Below are 24611 nucleotides of genomic sequence, written 5' to 3'. Positions count from 1 at the left end.
GATGTGAGGGGAAGTTAGGACTTAAGGTGTTTCAATTTAATTTAAAAAACCCATTCTGAACCATTTAATTTTTTCCTTCAAAAAAGTAATCTTTTCAATTCATGACCTTTCTTTACTTGAAAAAAAAAAAAACCTACTGAAACCATTATGAAAAGCTAACAAAATAAATGGAAACGAAATGGATTTCATTAAAAATGAATTCCAGTGCCAAGGTTTAACAAACAGAGTAGTTATTGGGATGCAATAAAACAAATTTATCACAACATATTAAGAATGGTATCTTCAGAAGTGAACCAGAGGGTTATAAACATATTGATCAAGAACAGATCTAACTGCTCTTGTCCAGAGTAAACCATTGCTTGGTTGCTGTAAAATAATTAAAATATACACAATGCAGTCTGTAGCCACGTCACCTTGAGCTACAATTTCATCATGCTTCACACACTAAGCAGAATCAAGCCCGGTCAATGTCAGGAAGAAAGACATTCAAAGGTAAAGGCAGATACTAGAGGAGTAGTGCTGGTGATTCAGTAGGTGGCATGCTTCCTTCCAATTTAATATTAGATCCACTAACTTAATCTGATGTTAGGAAACTCAAGCATTCTGATGGTAAAGAACTCCTTCTGAGTCAGAACAGGATGCACTGTTCATACAACATTGTCAGCTATCATCTTTCAAATGAGATAATAAGCAGGGCACTTTTCCCAAGCACAGAGGTTTTAGCCCAGTGTCCTCACCAAATTCCAATTTGGGTAATTACATTCTGCCTACCAAAATTTCTCTTCAGTCTGTTTCCTGTCCTGAACTGTTGTGTGCAGTTAACTAGTTGCCATGTTCCACGAAGAGGCTCAGCAGTGGGTGAAATAATTCCCAAACAGCCTGTCAAGTACTTTGGGATAATTGTGAACAAGAGACACTATATAAACAATTTATATTAAAATAAAATATATATTAAAACATGCTGTCATCCAGATGTAATTCATAAAGTGTAAAAAAAAGCTGAAAATGGCTGAGAATTTAATAATTGGCAAGTAACAGACTACAAATCCCAGTGATTACTGAACTGGTGATATTCTAAACAAAAAAAGCTTTCAACTACGCTTGTAGCTGTTTGCATCGCTTCACACTGACTCAGCCATCATAGGTTTCAGAGAACAGATGGTGACAATCCTAGAATCTTACAGAGCTAAGAATGCAAACAAATATCTCTGTGAACAAAGAAGAAATGTATTATTTATTTTCAAGAACAAAATTACAACAAAACCTTGACACAGAGGTTTTCACGACAAATTTGCAAAAGTTAAAGTTTCTTTTAAAATATTTAGGGGAAATCCATTGTTAAGCACCATACCTCTTAAATATCTCTCAAAATGAGGTACATCACTCATTTTAATCCCTATGTTACCTATGTTCCACACAAAGATGGTTTATCGTCACCTCCACTGTTCATTATTTATATTAGACAAAGAACTGACACTCAAACTACAGAAAGTCATTTACACTAAAAGAAAAGAATCCCACAGCATTTTAACTTTCCTGAATGATTTTTCTGAATTTTGCATCCTTCATTTCAGGAAGGATTGTGTCCCAAATTTGAGCCTTGGTAAGTTGACAGGTCTGACAAGTGATGCTGATGTGCTTGGTGCTTTACACCTAAGAACATACTAGGTTTACATTCTTCTCATTCCCATGTTTCTTAACTATTATTTTCATTGCTTCCTTGATGACTAAAGATCTACACAACAATTTTCCTGTTATAATTGTAAAAACAAAAAATAACATCCTTTCTATGTTGCGTGGTGTTTGTTTTGGTCTTTGCTGTGGCTTTATATCTGAATGACTTATCAAGCACTTTTGTATTCTTTCTGTAAAAGGGTTTTAACTAAGAAAGCAATCAACTGAGATTTCATGAAACTTCTGTTATCTGCACTCCTGTTGGGCTAAAGCATTTGAGTCACTATATACATTTAATAAAGCTAATGTTAAAATTATATAATACACAGGGTAAGAAAAGAGTGTCTGTACATCTGGATGTAGAGCTTATCCAAAAGTACAAAATCTGGTTTAAAAGTCATAAAATATATATAGCACATAATCTGCAATAACCCCATTTTAGTTAAATAAGTTTAATGATACAGTTTAGTACTGGAATCCGAATACTTGGGTACACCACTCATGAAAAGTTATACAGAGAATTGGTTGTAGAAAGCAAATATAGGAATGAGTGTAGATTGTCACTCAGTAATTGAGCATTTAGGATAGGTTGTCCCTTAGTAGATATAATCCCTCACAGAAGTATTTCAGTTACTTTCTGATTTCACTTCTGGTTGGCGCTCCAGCTCATCTCTCCTGGTATTGCCAATGTGTTCTAGATGTCCCTCGACCACCTGATGGTGCCTGACACCATGAGTTGCCGCTGAGCATAGCATTGACTCATTCCGCATTCTCTTAATACTTGCTTGTTACTGGGGTCCCATGAGCCCAGGGCTCCAACGATCAGAGCGTGAGTTTGAACCTTGTAGCCCCTAGCTCTCCAGGTGTCAGCCAGAGGGGTGCATTTCTCCCGTTTTCAAGATCGGGCATCATAGAAGGCTAGGGTCCTGTTTTCAAAGGGCACTATGACGTCCTCCATGATGATATTCTTCCGTTCCTCTTGCCCCGTGGGTGGCAGGATGACTCTGGCTAGACGATTCTGGATGGCATTTTGTAACAGCTGCCAGGCTCTGGAATGGAGCTTGCAGCTACACAAGATGTGGGGTAGTGTCTCGTTGGCATAGGCGCACTTCCTGCATAGATTGTCCCGATTCCCTTGGTGGACGACTCCCTTCAGCAGGATGCAGATGAGCCGGTCCCTGTAGATGAACCTACAGTTGGCAAATCGGGAGAAGATGCCCACAAGGAGGAAGCAGTTGCAGGCGTCCCACTTGCATGTCACCTCGAAAGCCTTGCAGTGGTCTGGCTTCCATTTCAGGTTTTCCATCTACTGGAATGGATGGCATCCTTGAGAATCCTCTCCAGCATGGTTCTAGCTCTCTGAGTGATGATTGTGTGCTCTGTATTTGTCACCTGTGACACCAGAACACCCAGCTCCGGATGTTCCTTGCACCATGTCCATGTCGATTTGCTTCTCCAGGTGTTGCATAGCATTGCGGGCATGAGTCCAGAGCGAAGCACAGTTTCCCTTCTCTCTTACAAATTCACCTTCCAGGGAGCCACTCAGGTAGGTGGTGACAGCTTGGTTGGAGGGGGTCCTGGCAATTTGTTTCCTGATGACATCCTGCATAGCACTCTTCACGATGTTCCTCACCATGGCATCCGGGCACGTTAGAAGGCGTGAGTGATCACCGCACTGTTGCACAGATCACCCACTCGAGGGATGTTGGTGCTGCCCTGCCTGTGAGAGATGTACACCAGTTCATTGCTGGCCCTCTGGAGAAGAAACATCCACTTCTTAACAAGGCAAACAACGCCATCAGGCAGCTAGTGAAGAAGTACCTTCGCCATGGCAGATCCCCTCAGGATGAATGAAATATGGGGGATCAGGAAGGTGTTCAAGGAGTTTGATCTTCTGCCATGGTGCCAGTAGGGAGGAGTCAATCCTGGCCACATCTCATAGAATCTCTGCGATGGCACACTCAGATGTCTGCTGGATGAGGAAACCCGTGGGCGTGCCAAAGTGTTGGTATGCTTGCCCATCTTCGAGGAAGATCATAGGTTCACTCTGGATCTGAAATGGCATCACCTGGACCAAGGCTTCATGTCATGTGAAGGTTGTTAGGAACACAACTTTGTCCTTCAGACGGTCATCCACACGGCCAGGAAGGCACAGAGACAATGTGCCATAGTGTGGCTCGACCTGGCTGATGCTTTTGGATCCATGCTCCACCAGCACATTTTTGCCACACTGCAAGAGTTCGGGATGCCTGAAAGCTTTCTCCAACTGGTCCAGGAACTTTATGAAGGCTGCACCACCACCATCCGCTCAATGGAAGGAGAGAGACCTGAAATTCCTATTACTAAAACTTGCGTCTACCTCTCATCTGGTCTCAATACTTTATGCAATGTTTCTCAGACTACTTCAGTCTATTTGTGCTTTTCAATTTTTCAGAGAGAGATGGAAATTTGAGTTAAATATATGCTTTGATGAAATACAGAAGTGTGAAAAAACCATGGCATCGCAAAATGTATGACATTCAACCAGTGAAAAGCTTAATTTTTTCCATAGTGACTTATGGATGTGAATCCTGGAAAAACAATACCGCTGATGAGAAAAACTGAAACATTTAAGATGTGGTGCGGGCGAAGACTCAAGCATATCTCCTGGATGGAAAAGAAGACTAACACTTATGTTTGAAATATTATTGAAGAGAAGTGGACTCCGTTGTCGGAAATCAACATGCACAAATTTATCTACTTTGATCACACCAGGCATACGCATGGAAATAACCCTGAGAAAGTTATCATGGAAGGAATGGTGTCAGGTCATTGTAGTAATGGAAAATCAGTGAGCAGATGGATGGACCATGTGCAACAGACCACTGGGAAGTCAGCTGCTGAGTATGTGAAGTTCTCAAAGGATCAAAAATGATCCCAAAAATTCTGCTATGATGTTACCAGTATTCAGAAATGAACAGATGGACTTTCTATACATTTACATATTACCAAAAGTGTGAGCGAGTCTAACATTAAGTTAAAGCAATTTAAACTCATACAAATAATTTCTTGTATTCCTCCACACTTGTTCAAGTGTGGCATATTGGACAATGTATGCTAGCAGAGTGGAAATCTGGTTGGAAACCTAACATTATTTGGCAATACACCAATATTAGAAATTTTTGATCAGGTGTTATAAATGGTATAGAGCTAGTAAGGATTCGTAAGTTACCAGATGAATCGTAATTATATTAGCTACATTTCTTTTTTTGCCATCAAGTACACTGGAGATCTTTTCTTTTAAAAAAAAAAACTGATTGCAATTGTCTTTAGCTGTGTAAACAGACTGATTTTTTTAAAAGAAAAGTTCTTGAGTAAAGTCGTGGCTCCACAGAAGTCGATGGCAAAACTCCCAAAGACTTCAACAAGGCAAGGATTTCACCCCTTCACTGTTAAGAAACTTATATGCAGCATGGTAGAAATTGCTCCCTATGAGCTGTTATTTATAAGATTACTACATAACAGAAGAATTTTGTGTGATATGGGAATAATTTCTCTCAAAGAAAAAACAGGTTTACAAGTGAGAAATGCATCAGATTGCTATGGAGATATACTGGAGAAGGGGACAAGCGACTTAGCTCACAGAATTATTCCTTTGTTATCATCATTTGTACAGTATTTGTTGTTTGTCCATTGTGGATATTATTGTTCTAAAATACTACAGTTGGTTGGGAATTTTCCATGGAAATGATTTTTTTAAAACAGAAAATACAATTTTGTAGAAAACTTGATTTTCCACCAGGAAAATCTAAACTAAGTATTTTGGGTTGGTTCAACCTGCTCAAAACATTTGGTTTGTTGAATTGAACCAAAACCTTTAGTTTCATGTTAGTTCAACATTAAACTGCATTTGTCTACAGTGTCTCAGTGCCTCATGGAAGTTGTAGTTCTGGGGCTGCGAGGTTCAATTTTCCCCTACTGGCTGTGCTTCTTCGCTACTCTACATCTCCTATGATTCCATGCGGTCTCTCCTCTGACCAAGCCATGTGACACATCATGGGAATCACAGGACTGCAGGTGCAACAGGGGAGCTCTAGTCTAGTCATGGAACCCTGCCCCAGGGGAGGGTGGGGGCAAGGAGCACCTGAATTAAAATTTTCATCAGGCACCACGGCATCACAGGCACATGAAGTTTTATATTGAGCTGACTTAAAACAAAACATTTTGATTTGGTTCAACAACAGAAAACAAACAGAATTTTTTCAGAACTTTTTATTCTGCAAAAGATGTTGATATTTCAGTTTTCTGCTTGAATTGGGAGGAAAACTAATGTTAAAATATCAGAATTTCCCATGGGCAGAAATTTTATTTTCACTCAGCTCTCATCTGAATAAGAAAACTAAAAAAGACAAAAATCTAGAAAAAATACATTACTTTTTTAATACAATGATCTTTTCTTTTTAAAGAAGAAATGAAAACAAACAGCCAAACACATAGGGTTCTACATCCATGTCCCTCCCTAATAACTAGAAAATAATGTCCTCTATAAGTTACACAGTCTCACGTTAGCTGCTAACCAATAATGTCAACCGAAAAACAAGATTTCTAACTTCAGGACTAAAGCATACAGCACTTCTCTCTTGCAAGAGCCAATGCCCAAAAACACACAAAAAAGTTCATTTTTTCCAAAAAATGTATAAAAGATTTTTAACACTCCCAATATTCAATAGCTCCACCTTGAAGGCAGACTCCAAGAGTTAAATTTATGGTCAATTAAGATGGTGCTTCAAAATAAGGAAGTTATATTACATTAGCCAGAGCATCCACTGTGGACTTCAGAAAGAGCCACCATGATGTAAAATTATACCACAGACTCAACACAAAACTTAACTAATATTTAAATCCTAACACAGTGGGTTCTCTTTGCCAAATCTGGTACAAGTAAATCCAGAGGCTTCAGTGTAGCCTTTTCAGTTGGGTTCTCCAAAAGCAAGCAGGAAGTATATTCCCTTAACTTTGTGAAGGCCCCAGGGACAGGAGCAGATGACAATCCAGGGCACTAAGCACACCTGCCCTCATACCATGGGATCCCACCACTGCTCTGGGTAATAGTCGCAGGCCTCCTCCTATATAGAGAGCTGTGAAAGTGGCTATACAAAGTGCTGCGAAATGCACAAAGTAAACTGAAAAAAGATATTTTTTTTTGCTATTTTGTTGCAGATAATTTTGTTTCAGATACATAATTTTCAGATAAAAGCAATTTTCAAATTGAAAAATCCCTTTAAGTGGTGTTTGACCTTGTTGTTTGGAAGAAAGCCATATGGGATTGCGGGGCAGGGTCTGAAGAGCAGTCCATGCCCTTGGGTTGTCTTGTTGCAAAACTCGCCCAAAGGGGCAGTAAGAGTATGAGGAGCGCTCACATCCGATACTCCTGGTACATGTAAGAGGGATCTTGAGTTGGCCAGCTGGGACACAGTGTAGATGATATTAGCAAGCAAAGAAGAAGAGCATCCCTTCCTGCTCTGTCCTCCACCACAAAGCCCACTCTCTCCTCCCCACTTTGTGATTATTGTTGGAGAATGTTAATGAATTTACAGTTTGTTTTGGTTTGAAGTTTGCAGTTTGGATTTCACAGGACACCATGGTTACAGATGACAACAGAGTATCAGACTCCTCTTTTGACTGGGAGAGATACCAGTTTGGTGTTTGTTTCTCCCAAAAACAAAGGGGGTGGTTTTGGAGAAGGCTACTGCAACAAACAGAAGATGCTTGTCTTTCAGTTTCAAGGCCCTTCTCAGCCTATCCCCACCCTACCTATCATCGTTCATTCCCTATTGAAGATGTTGACTCCCACCTCCACTCAGTCCATGAATCATAGGACTGGAAGGGACCTCGAGAGGTCATCTAGTCCAGTACCCTGCACTCATGGCAGGGCTAAGTATTAGCTAGACCATCCCTGACAGGTCTTTGTCTAATCTGCTCTTAAAAATCTCCAATGACATAGATTCTACAATCTCCGTAGGCAATTTATTCCAGTGCTTAACCACCCTGACAGTTCGGAAGTTTTTTCCGATATCCAACCTAAACCTCTCTTGCTGCAATTTAAGCTCCTTGCTTCTTGTCCTATCCTCAGAGGTTAAGAACAAAATTTTTCTCCCTCCTCCTTGTAACAAACTTTTATGTACTTGAAAACTATCATCATGTCCCCTCTCAGTTTTCTCTTCTCCAGACTAAACAAACCCTTTTTTTCAATCTTCCCTCATAGATCATGTTTTCTAGATCTTTAATCATTTTTGTTGCTCTTCTCTGGACTTTCTCCAATTTGTCCACATCTTTCCTGAAACGTGGTGCCCCCAGAACTGGACATAATACTCCAGTTGAGGCCTAATCAGCACGGAGAAGAGTGGAAGAATTACTTCCCGTGTCTTGTTTACAACAGTCCTGCTAATACATCCCAGAATTATGTTTGCTTTTTTTGCAAGTGTTACACTGTTGACTCTCATTTAGTTTGTGATCCCCTATGACCCCCAGATCCCTTTCCACAATACTCCTTCCTAGGCAGTCATTTCCCATTTTGTATGTGTGCAACTGATTGTTCCTTCCTAAGTGGAGTACTTTGCATTTCTCCTTATTTAATTTCATCCTATTTACTTCAGACCATTTCTCCAGTTTGAATTTCAATCCTATCCTCCAAAACACTTGCAACCCTTCCCAGCTTGGTATCCACAAACTTTGTAAGTGTACTTTCTATGAAGCCAGCCTCCAACGCCCATTTATTAAGTTTTCAAACAATCATCTTCATACTTTCTCCTGTGCTGCCCCTGATGCTTGGGAAGGTCCCATAAACAAAGAATCATAGAATCGTAGGACTGGAAGGGACCTCAATATGTCATCTAGTCCAATCCCCTGCAGTGAGGCAGAACTAAGTATTATTAAGACCATCCCTGACAGGTGTTTGTCCACATACATAAAATGATCTCTTTATCCTCCTCCAAACTCACCTTTGCTGTGATGTCTACATAAAAGCTTAACAATGGTTAGCCCTCTGGTGTGCTGAGACCACTGCCCATCATAGTGACCAATACTGTCTCATTGTTTCCCTGTACTACTCAAACAGCTAGTTTGCACCCATCTGCTGTCTCTTATTTTATACGCAAATGTACAGTCTTTAGGGGAGGGACCAACATTTCATTCTGGATTTTACAACACCCAGTACAATGGCATCCTGGTCCAAGACCAGAACTCCTAAGTACTACAGTAATAATGATGATATATAATGGGCCTGGATCCTGCTGTTTTTAGGCTGACCAGGCCAAATGTAGATAAAACAATAAAAGTTCAGACTATAACAGTGGTAGTAGGTCTTTGCAGTCCAGCCACTACAGGGAAACATAACTAACTCATACACACAAAACATGTATGCTGCAAATGGGAAAACTACCAATGATTTCAGTGGAGCAGGCCCTAAAATGTACAGAAGAGCTAAATATATTCCAAGACCAAGGAATAAATCAACTATCATTAAGACACGAATACACAGGAATATAAGGTTCGTGGAATTTTAATGGTGTTTTCCGTGGCATTTCAATGGTGCACTGCTGTATATATCATGCTGGACAGAGTCATACATTCATGGAATTAATGTATCAGAACTTAACTAGAGACTTAATCAGAGCACTGTAACAGACAAGATGCACCCAATTCAGACAATGTTTTCACATTATATTCATTAGTATGCAGCAAGCAACACAGCTGGGACACTCACTCAGAAATCAAATGCAGACATGATCAAACAGACCTTTGTCAAAGTACAGAACATTCCCTCTAGAGCGTTAGTGTCTTTTTGCTCTACTTCTATACAAACCCTTGAAAACTGACATGCATAACACACAAAGCCACATACAACAAACAAATCTTAATTTGAAGTTGAGACAACCATGTGTGTTTATTCAAAGTGAAACTACATGGAAATTCTCCGTGTTTTATTACAAATAAAAAATGAAGATGGAGATACTTAAAGTTGCTTCATAAAACAAAACCTGCCATGCCCAGCAGGGTAATGGCTAGATTTTGTAGAGTGATATTCACACTGTGCTTGATTGCAATATTCTTATTTAAACAAAAACAAGGGTATGTCAGTGTGGTTGCATAGCTATATGCACATTCACACATCTTGTACATAACAGGCAATTATCTATGTCATCTTATCTACCCTACATCACAGCTTATCTACCCTACGCCATATATGCACACACATATGAAAGTAAAAAGATTAAAAATAGATCCTAAGAATAATACAACTAAGGTTATTTTCAGAAATTACTTATTTCAGGTGCTGAAACTTTCCCTAAGGTATTCTAAGTTCATTTAGAGAGGGGTATGAACCTAACAACATCCCAATGCAAGACAGCAAGGGGCTCACTGGTACCTGGTATCCAGCTCATTAATGTCATAATCTGTATCTAGAAGGTGTCATGTAAGATAGCAATAGAAAACTAACAACATACTGATCATTAATATTATTGCATGGTGTATGAACAGGGGACAAACTCAAAATTATAAAGACATTGGAAATTACATTATCAAAGTGTGTCTGCTAGGCAGGGCTAAAGTTACCCCAACCTAGACAAAGGAATATGGTTTTGCCACCTGAAAGGTATTTCCAAGGTACATTAAAAGAAAATGGGAATACAATTTACATAAAAGATAATCAGGACCATAAAGCCAACAAGGGGAGGAGACAGCCACTCAGCATCACAGCAGGGGGAGGAGATTGAAAGAAACTGTTCAATTTGCATTTTAGCAGAGGAAGAAATCAGCATGGAACTTGCTTCCCCATCAGACTCTATGTCACCTTCCTCATAGCTTGAATTAACTTTACTTTGGGAGTAATCTTAAAAAAAAAAAAAATCTATTTCAAAGATTTACTGGACTATAAAAGAAAGGGTCGAAAAACTCCAAATTATCTTTCACCTAAGACGACAAAGAACTGAGCACTTTGGACTTTGTGGGAGAGGGGTTAGTCAGCCACCTTGCCAGAAGGTACTGTGATGAGAATGTTACCTTGAGCCAAGACCATAGTTTTATTAACTCTCTGTCTCTAGAAATTGTTTTTCACTTTTATCTGTTTGTAACCATTTCTAACTCTATTCTTCATACTTGAACTCACTTAAAATCCTATCTCCCTTGTCTAATAAACTTGTTTTACTTTTAATCTAGGCAACCCAAGCGCTGTGCTTGATTTAAACTGAAATTAAATTTAAAAGTTAATTCTAGTTAAATGGCAAGCTGCTGGGTATTGTATCTTTAGGGGAACAAACAGACCTTAATATCTCTCTGAGTAGTCAAAGAGAAAGCTGGACATTCCTGAACACATGGCTTTGGGAAAATTCGGGACTGGGAGTGTTGGGATCATCTTGCCAGATGTTACAAAGGCTGGGGGAGGCCAGAGTGTGGCAGCTGTGTAACAAGCAGGTTGCTGGAATCAGAATTGCTGAGTCAGAGCTACTTAACACACAAAACTTGTACACTAGCTGGCAGCGTTCAGACAAGAGGGCTTCAGCAGGAGACCATCTTAGGCACCCAGCATTACAGGATAGGCAGTAACACAATCCCTCACTGGTCTGGATTGCAACCCAGAATATGACAAGAGGTTATAAAATCAACAGGCTCCTACACAATTAAAAGGACACCGATGTTATATTTCATTTTTTAATATCTGCTGTAATTTTAGGAGTTCAGTGCTCAAGAAAATTGCCAGTCAGCAATATGGAGACAGATTCCTTTACCTGTCCCTAGAAGGGTTACAGCATGGTCAGCAACAGCATAAGTCCTCTGATAAAATACTGCTCCACCAGTGTGCTCAATCTCTGGTAAACGGTGAAGCTTACAGCATATCCTTTCAATAAGCCTTGAATTCTGAGATTGCCAGTCAAGGAGCCTATCTGGTGGCAGTTTTTGTGATGAGAACACATGTCTACTAGATCAGATTATTAACTCATTTACACATACAAAATAACCTTCAGATGGTAACAATTTCTTGTCAATACAAATCTGGGCTGTATTCACACCAATGACCTAGGTCAAAGGCTCCATATCCCATTACCAATGCAAGTTTTTTTTTTTTCCAAATCAATTTTTGCTCCCTACCATAGCAATTCCTTGAAAGATAGTGGCCAAAATAGGTTTAGTTACTTTCTCCCTATCACACATGCATGTTGATTTATTATTGTATGGTTACTAACCCTGATTTTTGCTGTGTTCTTGAGGTTTTAGGAGTGTTTTTTTCCTTGAAGAAAAATAATTGAATTTTAGAAGGATAACACAGTACGAACTATGGTACTGAGCAGAAGGGAAAAAAAATCAGTCAAGTTTGGAGGCTATCAATCTCAAAAGTGTCCTAAAGATGCTCGATGGACAGGTTCATTAAGCAAGTCTCTTTAGTAACAGGATACTTTCTAGGTAGAACATTAATTGTGAGTTGTGCATCTACACACACTAAATATAAAAATCTGATTTTGCACAGGAACACATCAACAGACATGAACGACCTCCTGCCGATACATTCTATGTCACAAACAATTGAACAATGTTTGACAGTCAAAATTAAATTTGCAGGCATACTTATTAACGCAGCAATCAGACAAATCAGTTATTAATACAGCTTTTTACTATCAAATACTTGATAAGCAGGTTAGCAGCATTAATTGGAAGTTAAAATATTAAACCATTTTTTAAAAAGTAATATATAAGAGGACAAAGTAACCTGCTGATTAAACAGAATATGAGGTGCTAAAGAAAAACTAACCTAATCAAAGGTAAAACATTTCCAGACCTTACTTGTCATTATTCTTGTGAATGGCTAATTTTTATTTGATTTTTCTGCTCAAGCCACCAAAATTAATACGCTGTTTATGTTTATATCTTATATTTAATACAGTGAATGTACTGGAAGGTTAGGACTGAAAGAAAAAGGGGGCAAAGCAGCCTGGCAGGCAAGGAGATTGATGTAGCTGCTTACCATATCTGGACTAAATTCTTTCTTATGGTTTCATTTGCCGTGCAAGCTACTGAAAACACTATCTGTAGGACAGCTTGCCATGGGGCCCCGTGAAATGCAGCTGTTCACATGACTACCAGTTTTCCAAACAAACTGAGATTAAGTTTCTACTGCCACAGAATTCTGTAGCCCATGAAGCTTTTATTTACCCGAATGTTTGTGGTGCAGCCTCCAGGTACTTTTAAAAAAAATAGTACAGTGGGATGGGCATGACACAATTCAGCATTAATGTAAGCTGAATGGAAAAACAATAGAATCAATAAGTTTCCATATTACAGCAAAAGAAACAGGAAGTTGGATACAGCAAACAAACAGTTAACACCAGTAGGTCTGTATTTGACACTGAAGGTCCCAAGTTACTTAAAAAAAGGTAGGGGATGATACTGATGTTCTGACGAGAATTCCCTGTCAATAAAATAATTTCTAATATCCAAGACTGCAGACAAGCTATTATTAAATTCATTTGTCTGCACAGTTACTACATTTCTAGTATTTCATGTTACTTCAAAGGCTTGAGATTCTTGAATCATTATATAAAATCAAATTCTTTTCTGTTTGGACATGGCCTCTTTTCTACCTATATATGCAATTTCTTCCATAAATACCGGAGTGAACTTGGGCAAAAGTCATAGCCTCTGCAACTCAATTTCCCTGTGTTAAAATGCACATAATATTTATCTACAATGTTTCATAAAGGTCTTGTGAGGTTTAATTTATTCCGGTTAGTAAAATACTTTAAGATCCTCATATGGATAATGCTATAGCAATGTAACAGTTTACTGCTACTTTTGGGGTATAGTAGTTTTTCTGACTTTTGGTTACTACTAATTTTGAGTATGATCATGAAATTTATTCTGCATGAGTGGACCCCCTAGGCTCTGTATGTGACCATGAGTCCTCCTACATGGAACAACTTGCAGGACTGGACCTCAGATTGGATTCGAACCTGTGATTTAGAAATGAAAGGGTTCACACCTCACCACTATTCCCATGACACATACTATCTCTATTTGTATGTGTAAAATTGTCTGCAGAATGATCTAAAATGGATTACAGCACTAGAATTCAAGCAAAAAAACATGTATCCTGTTGTACAAGACAATATACAAACAAAACAGAATAGCTTTATATACATTAAGTAAAAATATGACTTTGCTCACCCCTTGGCAATATTTAGCAAAGCACTTAGATTGGTATGATTTCCTTCTGATGATGAAAATTTAACTCTCCAAATTTTTTCTTTCAAACTAACTGAACAGAACACAGTGCTTAGATAAACGGCACAATAATTCAGAAAAAATACAGTTTTAAAAAACATTTAATTGAATATTCTAAAACTAATTTACTTAATGAAAAAAGGGTGCTCAAAAGGCAGAATACACCAGTGTTCTATAGACTTAGAAGGGTACTGTGCTTAAAAATATCAGTCACTTATGATAATCCTTTTATCCAAAGCTGTATAACCCTGCAATGTGTGTATACATATATAAATCTTAATCGCAGTGTAGACATACCCATAATCTCATTGAGTCATCACTATTTGTACAAGAACAAAAAAATTATTTTGGAGTTGTATCAAGATCATACAGTACCTGATAACTCACTGAGAGGATATTATGTTACGAATATCCTTAGGTCCTGCAGCATCCTATTAAATGCATTCTTTTCAGACCCTTGAAAGGAAAGTATTAACTAAAGTTCTAAGTTTTTAAGCACTTAAATCAAAGAAGTATATTGTCAAAGAACTGCATAGGGTTCTTGCCTTGTCACTCCCATTGATCTTAATTAAAACGTAATGATTAAAATCTCATTCAGCACTGAAAATGTAAAGGTTAACTATGGAGATTTTGCACTTCAATTATATTTTTTCCTTTAAAAAATGATGCAATTGAGATTGTTTGTAACATAGGAGGAGAGGTAGATATGCTGGAGGGTAGGGATATGATACAGAGGGACCTAGACAAATTAGAGGATTGGGCCAAAAGAAATCTGATGAGGTTCAACAAGAACAAGTGTAGAGTCCTGCACTTAGGACGGAAGAATCCCATGACCGCTACAGACGAGGGACCGAAAGGCTAGGCAGCAGTTCTACAGAAAAAGACCTAGGGGTTACAGTGGATGAGAAGCTGTATATGAGTCAACAGTGTGCCCTTGTTGCCAAGAAGGCCAATGGCATTTTGGGATGTATAAGTAGGGGCATTGCCAGCAGATCGAGGGACGTGATCGTTCCCCTCTATTCGACATTGGTGAGGCCTCATCTGGAGTACTGTGTCCAGTTTTGGGCCCCACACTACAAGAAGGATGTGGAAAAATTGGAAAACGTCCAGCAGAGGGCAACAAAAATGATTAGGGGACTGGAACACATGACTTATGAGGAGAGGCTGAGAGAACTGGGATTGTTTAGTCTGCGGAAGAGAAGAATGAGGGGGGATTTGATAGTTGCTTTCAACTACTTGAAAGGAGGTTCCAAAGAGGATGGCTCTAGACTGTTCTCAGTGGTAGCAGATGACAGAACGAGGAGCAATGGTCTCAAGTTGCAGTGGGGGAGGTTTAGGTTGGATATTAGGACAATCTTTTTCACTAGGAGGGTGGTGAAACACTAGAATGCATTACCTAGGGAGGTGGTGGAATCTCCTTCCTTAGAAGTTTTTAAGGTCAGGCTTGACAAAGCCCTGGCTGGGATAATTTAGTTGGGGATTGGTCCTGCTTTGAGCAGGGGGTTGGACTAGATGACCTCCTGGGGTCCCTTCCAACCCTGATATTCTATGATTCTATGATAGTATCCTCTCAGTGAATTATTAGGTATGATCCTCATACGACTCCAAAATAATTTTTTGGTTCTTATACTAACAGTGATGAGATTATGGGTAGGTCTATCCTGCAATTAAAAACCCATGACTTGGGCTCATGGGGATGTTTAATTGTGGTGTAGATGTTCGGGCTTTAAAATCCTGTGGGGTCCCACCTCAACATTCACACTGCAATTAAACAGCCTCGTATTCTGAGGCCTGCAAGCCCAAGTCAGCTGGCACTGGCCAGCTGCAGGTGTCTAACTGCAGTGCAGACATTCCCTAAGTGTATATCAGATTGCTTGAGGTGTTCCAAGTGCACTTTAAAATACATATACCATACCCAGAGAGCATTAAATACATGTACAGGTATTGCAAAAAAGGTTCTCAATAGCCTTATCTCTGTACCTACAGAGAATCTCAGTCTCAAAGTTTTAATAATTTGTGAATCACTGGTATAATAAAATGTAACTGCTCTTTTAGGTCATTATGGTTCATTGTGTCAAGGTAATCTAATCTATTCTAAACCATAATTAATGCCTACTACTCCAAATTAGGAATATCAGTCCAAATATCTTAACTAAATTCCAACTGTACAATTACTTTCTGCCTACTTAAAATTCTGAAGTATTTTCATTTAGCCATAGTATTCTGCGTGTTCTTCTGTCCTGAATTTTTGTATATACGTGGCTGCATATTTGGTTAAGAACTATCACCCTCCATATCAGAAATAGATGAATTTCACTGATGGGTGAAGTAATCAAGCATGTTGGGATCTCTGGATGAAAGGCACTAGGTCATTTTAAAAAATATATTTTTTCCTTGCCTATATGCTTGCAAACACACAAGCACTGTGATCTTACAATTAAACAGTACTTTTTACATTAAAAGACCCAGAAGCACCTCACAAAGTTGAATGGATAGAGTCCTGCAAGTCGGCAGATATCTGCTTTATATCCACGGATGCAGATATTCATGGACCATTTTTGCATATCAGATGCGGATACAAATTTTGTATTCATGCAGGGCTCTATGAATCAAGACACAAAGGTTACTTCATTGACCAATCACATAAGACCTCCTCTGGGGTTAACCAAAGCAATTGTTTAACAACACACAGCATCATCACTACTTAACAGTATGTTGCACAAAATGTGGTAAATGATTTATCCAATTTAAAACCATAAGAGGAATTTAGGTAACCAGCATGTAATTACCTAAGATGAACAATTAACCGGAAATATGGCCAGGGTAACTCAACTCCTAACTCTTATGAAAGAGTACCAAGGGACCTTTACATCTCATTTGAACATTCAACATATCACACTCTTGTACTCAAAAAATACACTTTGAAACCTTTATTCTCCTCTCCAATTTTTTGTTTCCTTAAATTAATCTATACTCACCAAAATTTAGAACACTATCCTGCTACTGAATACAATGACTATTGTGCTACTGTTCTAATTTTTTGGTGTGAAGTTATTTTCATTGATGCCAGTTGTGGTATTTTTATTGGTATGTGAGCAGAGAAATTAGACATGTGCAATCCAGGTTTTGCTAAAGAATGTTTATTACAATTTTTTCTGAGCATCTTTTACACACTGAAGATATTATGAGCAGAGAATAAACACAATGTACATGTTATCTTACGACTTACATAGATGCGAACTAAGTGAAGAGTAGGATTTAGATGAACGGTTTTACACAGGCATGGGAAACTACTCAATTCGAGCTGTTGTTACGTCCTGAATAATCACTTTGTGCTGCATTCTGACAAAAAAACAGGATCATGATAAACACACATTATCTTCCACCCCTGAACAATAGTCCTGGAAAATAATTTCAGTAGTTCTTTTACAAGGATATATTTAGAAACTAATATCTTAAATGTGAATGCATTTCACATTTAAGTTGACAAAAAAAAGAATCTATTTTTGGTTCCCAGATAACTCTAACACATGAAAAAAAAATTTTTAAAGGAGGATAAAATGCTTGATACTAGATCATTGTGCCTTTCCATATTACAGATATGGTTAGGGTCCTTGTAGATTCCATTAAATTCCTAGATCTAGAGTGCATTTCTCCTTCTCCAACCCTCCCCTTCTGTTCTCTCTTAGTAAATAACATAAATTTACACAAGAAATGCTGAACTATCACAAACCTGAAACAGGTATCATATTTTGACTCAAACCTATTAAATATTTACTAATTTTTAAAATAATCAGGATATGAATTCTTTAGTCAGTCTAAGCTGTTATTGTCCTTGTTTTTCAGAAACTACTGAATTATAAAACCAGATTATTAAAAAAAATAGTGATTGCAAAAAACAAAAACAAAAAAACTGAACACAATGAGTGGCACCCTGCAAATATCAAGCTGACTGGCTTAACTCATCCAAGATTCCAACATTCACATTTCTTAGAACGATGATAAACATTCTCTTCCAAAATCCCTTTTTAACAGATACATTGAATTCTCTCAGAGCTATACAAAACCATCAGAACAATGTGGTTGCCATGATAAGCATATATGTACAAAAGGATTAGTGCACCATCTTTCCACTTACACAGTAAGTCACAAAGACTTCCAATGTATTTTTGCTCTATGAAAAGAGTATGGTCCCTTTTTACAATGCACAGGGGTTGTGTCAACAGAACAGCTTTAACAGCCATCCGTCTTTTACAACTAGGCAGCTGTTCATTAGTCACTGTAGATGTATACAGATTATTTTCCTTTTTTCAGAGTACAAACACCTACAGAACTAGTGGAACTATTAGAAACACAAATCCTAAATAATTCACCTCAAGAAATTATGCTCTTAGGGGGAGGCTGTGAAGACCAAAAGTATAACTGGGTTAAAAAAAGAATTAGATGGAGGATAGGTCCATCAATAGCTATTAACCAAGATGGTCAGGGATGCAAGCCCATGCTCTGGGTGTCCCTAAATGTCTGACTGTTAAGACGCTAGACAACAGGGGATAGATTACTCGTAATTGCCATGTTCTATTCACTCCCTGTGATGCACCTGGGACTGGTCACTGTCGGATGACAGGATACTGGGCTTGATGGACCATTGGTCTTACCCAGTATGGCCATTCTTATATTCTTAAGCTCCTCAAATAATTATCTATTAAGAATATGCCTACCCTATGCAATACTTTGAATACAGATGTAAATAAAGGCAGAGTTCTCATTTATTAGTTCTCTGTTGCATTTTAAAACCAGAGCTTTTAGACACCATGTGCAACTACATGCAAATATAAGATATTCTTCTTATGCACTGTCATAAAAGTCACAGTAGTGACTAAAAGGTGAGTTAGATCAATATATATCATCAGACTGCTGCAGCACAGATTTGGAATAGGAGTAGCCTCTCTTGAGCAAAGATCTCAGAAACAAGCTGTGTAAGACTGACTTGATTCTTGCTTTCCCTCCTGTTAGAGCAGGCATGGGAAAACTTTTTGGCACGAGGACCACATCTGGGTGGGGAAATTGTATACAGGGCCATGAATGTAGGGCTGAAGCAAGGGGTTGGGATGCTGGAGGGAGTGTGGGGCGTGGGAGGGGTTGCAGTGTCCAGGAGGGGGCTCAGGGCAAGGGACTGGTGTGTAAGAGGGGTGCAGGGTGTGGCAGGGGGCTCAGGGCATAGTGTTGGGGTGCAGGAGGGGTGCAGCAGGGGGCTGGGGGCTCAAGGCAGGAGGTTGGTGTGCAGGAGGGGTTCAGGGTGTGGGCTCCGGCCCGGCGCCGCTTACCTCTAGCGGCTCCAGGGTGGCAGCAGCACACAATGGGTCTAAGGCAGGCTCCCTACCTGCCTTGGCCCCACATCACTCCCGGAAGTGGCCAGCATGTCCTGCAGTGGCTCCTGGAGGTGGAGTGGGGCAGGCAGCTCTGCCGCGCACTGCCCTTGCCTGCATACCACCCCCAACCTCCCATTGGCTGAGGTTCCCCGTTCCCAGCGAATGGAAGCTGCAGGGGGCAGGGACGTAGCAGGGACATGGTGCCAGTTGCTTCCGGGAGCGGCGTGGGGTCAGGGCAGGCAGGGAGCCTGCCTTAGCCCCGCTGTACCATGGGGCTGGCAATCCTGCGGGCCGTAATTTGCCCTCCCCTGTGTTAGAGAGAAGCATGCGCTCTCTCTTCCCCGACTCTACCCCCACACTACAGTTGAGTTTCATTCTGAATTAAAAACATACTAGCATGATATACAGTTCTTCAGATTTAGAGTTATATTTTCAACATTCCATGTTAGAATAATATTGAAAAGCCCTTTTATCTTAACATTATTTTTAAAGAATGTGGATGATCATCAAGACAGGTATCTGTCATAGGACTTTACTATGTATAAAAAGCTTTAAGAGTATAATAAAGTCTCTTTTGCTCCCTTTTCATAGATCCCCGCTGTGCTACCAATATATGGGACTGATCTGTATGGGTAATCTGGGGTAGTAACCCAACGATATTAAGCACTGAAACTTTATTTTTATACAGACCTAGTAAACCACCATCTTACTATCCTTACTGTAAGAGAAATATTTTAGTCACAATGTAGAAACTTTTTTTTCCCCCCGTTTAGTAAACTACAGACTTGTTGAAGCAGACCTGCTGTAAGCCTGATTTACCTAGTATTGAGCTAGATTCTGCCACCCTTACTCACATTAAAAATAAGATTGCTTGTTGCATAAGGTACTACTCAGTGCAAGTAAGGATGGTAGAACTGATTCCATTGTGTATATATAGTATGTGACAGCATAACCCTGTTTGAACTCTAAAAACCTTATTCAATGAGTTTTGTTTTCAGTGGATTTTTATTCCATTCATACAGCTACATAGGTTCCCTCTATATTAAATTCCCATGACAATTAAATCAAAGAACAAATAAACTTGGCAGATGAAGTTTCTATCTTACTGGATATTTCAAACAACAGTAGAGTGAAATTTTCATTAAAATATTTTATATGTACAAGTTTAATAAAAAACACTTTTCCTGTGTTAAATGAATCATTTCTTTTTAATAAATATCTCAGTCACCAAAATATAAGTAATTTTGTGAAATGCAGAAAATAAATACTTTAAAAAAAAAGAAAACAAAACATAAATCTGGTTTTCATTAAGTTAAGCATATGGAAAGCTGGTTTCTAGAAGCTCAGTGGTTCCCAAACCTTTTCCATATGATTATCCTACGTTCTAACATTTAAAAATTTTGGGACCCCTCCCATAGTTTCCAGGACGTCTCCCATAAAGCCATAAGAAAGGGAGGGGTAGTTGAGACATCCTGGAACCTATTCATGACCTCAACATTAAAACCCATGTAGAAGCTTGTTAGCAGGGTTTCTGTACAATCATATAACTTACATTAACAATTTGAACTCTTTAGAGGAATACATTATTTTTCCTTGTTAATAAAGAGCCGGATTCTGCCACCCTTATTCAAGTTTATTAGTACTTTATTCTACAAAAAGCCCCATTGATTTCAACTGCATGACTTGAAGAATAAGGCACTATTTAATGTGAATAAGGGACACTGCAAAATCTGATCCAAAATGTTTCCATTGTATTCAGGAAATTGAACATGCTTTGCCTGCTGGCTGTTTTTAGTTTTATATTTCCCACCATTTTTGGTGGTGGTGTGTTTTCACTAACATTAGTACTTTTTCAGTCAATTCAACTGTAGATCAACTATTACTTTTTAAAAATTAAAATGAAAAAGAAAATGTGTCTGATTTGCAATATTTTAGATGCACAAAAGAGCTGGAGCCAAAACTCTCCAGCCATATAAAAAGAGACACCTAAAAAGTTCCCTCAGTAGAAGAAGGTCATCTGTTGAAAAGGTCCACTTAAACACAATAGTTAAGGAGTAACTTGTGTCCAACCCCTTCCACTCAGAGTGCACGTGTGTGTGCGCTATACAGTACATTAATGTTGCAAGAATCGAGAGTACTTTCCTCACCAGAATAATAATTATGACTGGACCACATTTTGGACCCAACCTTGCCGATAGTTGTGTCCATTTAACTGTAGCAACGTCTTTCTTTACTATCTTGGAGACTAAGAATCATCTAGTCTAACAAACATTCAGAATTAGAGTTAATATGTTATGTATTAATGTTTACAATTCTAACAGGTTTGGCTCTGAATTATCTCAGGGATCTGGCTCAGACTACATTTCTTCTTGGATCCTATGCTTATTTATTTATTTAATTTGACTCTAGCTTTGCAAAATATTACTTTCATGGGAGAGTAATTTTTTTTAAATGGTTGAGCAATATATCATTAGTTTTTTCATTATTCATCATGGTAAATTGCAAGCAAGCGGATGTTTTCTTTGAGCTGGTAAATTTTCCAGCTAGTTTTACAAGAATACATTTTCTGTTTTTTTCCCCTTCCCTTTGCTTTCACTAGCTACTGGGATTCTTGCACATTTAGTTTGTTTGAAGGAACACGTTACTCGTGCAACATATACCGTGGGTATATGTAAAACTAATTTTTTCCTACTACTTATTTCAGTTTATTTTTCTTGCTTCATGTGCTATTTGTTTGCATACTATAAAGTACATTGATATATACGTTTGCAAAGTGCTTAACACACCTTTGTTCCTATATAACTAGTAAAACTACTGTACATAAGCTCTGGGCAGGAACAGTCTTTTGCTCTGTTTGCACAGCACCATTATCGTGGCTCCCAGGCACTACAGTAATACAAATAATTTAATAATAGGTATTAACAGTAGGTCTGACATAAAAATACTGGTTCAAATTCTGTGTGCGTATACATAATCATGAAGATTCATTAATAGATCATGCACTGTCTTTAGGAACCATGCTCACAGCAAAAAACATTTGGGATCAGTTCTTGGGTGCTTTTTACAGGGGCAGCGTAGCAGGAAGGAACATGACCTCCTCAGTTCTGTGGCAGGTTAAGCAGCCTGATTGAACACTGCTGCTAATTAAGAGCTCTTGTTGTTTGGCAGGACCACCAGAGTACCTTCTGCACTTGTTCATGACAACAGCACCTCTTTCAGAAATTAACTCTTGATGAGTGCAGACAGGGGGCCCAGCTGGTCTTCCTGAGTCCTCCAACTATATAAATGAAGCGTAATAAGAACACTGGTGACTACCAAGGGAAGAAAGGCTATTCGTGACCTCTTTTTAAAAAACAGAGTATACTTTTACATTGACTTAATTTTCTACACTGGAAGTAGATAATGCACTGGGAGCTGCTTGAATAGAACTAAGGTAACAGGAGATAGTGAGTAATTCCGTACCAAATATTTGCTTTTATTAGGGAAGCTAAAATATCATTTTGTTTATGGAGTCCTTAATACCAGCAACTAATTTTCAATAATCAAACTATAAATATAAAAAGTTTTATAGCTGGAGCTGGTCTATGAAAAGGAAAAAGTTTTGTGAAAGAGACAACCAAGTGTTTAATCAAACTTGATTTTCTACCTAATTTCGAAATAAGTAGGATGTGTTCATCCAATCAACATGCAGCTTTCCTAAGTTTGTGAGGCCTCATTTTGAAAGGATTACTTCACACAGAGAACAATTTACACCGAAAAAAATCACATTAAGCACCAAATCAAACAGCATTAACCACCACACTTGTAGGCAATCTAAGCAAACAAGCCAAAGATTAGGATGACTTGGCCCTCTCTAGAGATGGTTTCCCCCATGTCTTGCTTGAAACATATTGGAAGAGCAACAAGGGGAAGCTTATACTCCCATCTGTGCTTGTACCTGTTCTGTATAGGATTTCAGACTTTAAATTAGCCTGTGTAATATCAGACATGAAAATCAAATTCACTTTTTTAAAAGTACATATTTTCAAAGAAAGTAAGAATGGCTGATCGATGATCCCAACTAAAGAGATGATTGCAATACAGTCTAATAATGCATTTCAATTTTCCACTTACATTCAACAGTTATTTTGTCTTCCATCTCATTTTAATACCTGGCCTTCACTTGTTTAAGACAAGATGGGCTAAAAATACTTGATTGGATTTGTACTACAGTTCATAATTCTTCACTTCAGCTATTAACACACACACACACACACACCTTGGAAGGTTACTACTGCTTAAATTCAGATGTGTCATATCCACATATCAATATAGCCAATTTTAGCACCATGCTGTCAAAAATAAATTTATTACCTGTTCTAACTGCTTCCATACATTACAACAATCTCCTAATACAAGGTACTATAATTCAAATCTGGCACAAGGATACTTAAGGATCTGATTTATTTAAAAGTTGTGCACCGTTTATTTGTAGGAAAGAGTATGGAATGACTGTTTTCCCCACAATTATAGAATTTATTTTTATAGGACTTATACATTTTATAAATCTGCCTTTCCCTTTGGAAAATTTCTCCCTCCCTGCTTAGTTACCTACTGTATAAAGTGCTCACTTCGAGAAAGATGAAGTCAGAGAAACTGGGGTAGGCAATATAAATGCACTCAGGTTTTAACAAATTACAAAGAAGGGCTTGCTGTAGGAATTTCTTTTGAGAATAGCAAGCAATTACCTTCACAAACCCTCTACCTAAGGCAAACATGCTTTATTTATTCCTGTTTTAGTGGTATCACAGACACAACCACAAACAGCATCAAAATAAAATCTATGGGTATACGGAAGAGTCAAATTGCACATCCTTTTGGGCAGCGTGACAGAAAACTGTCACATAATATTTCTTCACTTTGCTGCTACAAAATTTGTGTTTAAATTCCTTCCAGAATCATTTGCTGTAGGGATTCTTTCTGGAGGAAGTTTGCATGCACAGGTACCTTGCCTCCTCAGGCACTGGAGAGAAAGGATGGTCCAGTGTTCAGGGCACTAGCCCGGGCCTTGGAACACCCAGCTCAATTCCCTGCTCCACCACAGGCTACCTATGTCTCCTTGGACAGGTCACTTAGAGCAGTGGTTCTCAACCAGGGGTCCGCAGCCCGCTGGGGGTCCACGAGCCCTTTCAGGGCGACTGCCGAGCTCTGCTGCTGAAACCTAGTGCCCCGAGTCCCAGCGCCCCCTCCCCCACGGGGCTGGAGCAGCACGGGGCTGAAGCCCCAAGCCCCAGCACGTCCCCATGGGGCTGAAACCCTGAGCCCCAGCGCTAC

The 24611-nt window shown here is 38.9% G+C and overlaps 1 protein-coding gene across 6 annotated transcripts in view; it reads right to left on the bottom strand.

The window, feature by feature from the left end:
• Positions 1 to 24611, bottom strand: part of HLCS (holocarboxylase synthetase) — a 211741-nt gene that overhangs the window by 31676 nt on the left and 155454 nt on the right. The window contains exon 8 of one of the 6 annotated variants that reach the window (XR_005226123.2): positions 19476 to 22575. The exons of the other annotated variants lie outside the window; for them this stretch is intronic. The gene's annotated coding sequence lies outside the window, so the exon portion shown is untranslated. Of the gene's footprint in view, positions 1 to 19475; positions 22576 to 24611 lie in introns of those variants that run through there. 6 annotated transcript variants of the gene reach the window in all.

The sequence above is a fragment of the Chelonia mydas genome, chromosome 1 (assembly GCF_015237465.2).
Source record: "Chelonia mydas isolate rCheMyd1 chromosome 1, rCheMyd1.pri.v2, whole genome shotgun sequence".
NCBI classification, from domain to species: Eukaryota; Metazoa; Chordata; order Testudines; family Cheloniidae; genus Chelonia; species Chelonia mydas.
Note: the sequence above shows the minus strand (reverse complement) of the source record. Positions and strands in the feature narration are given on the sequence as shown.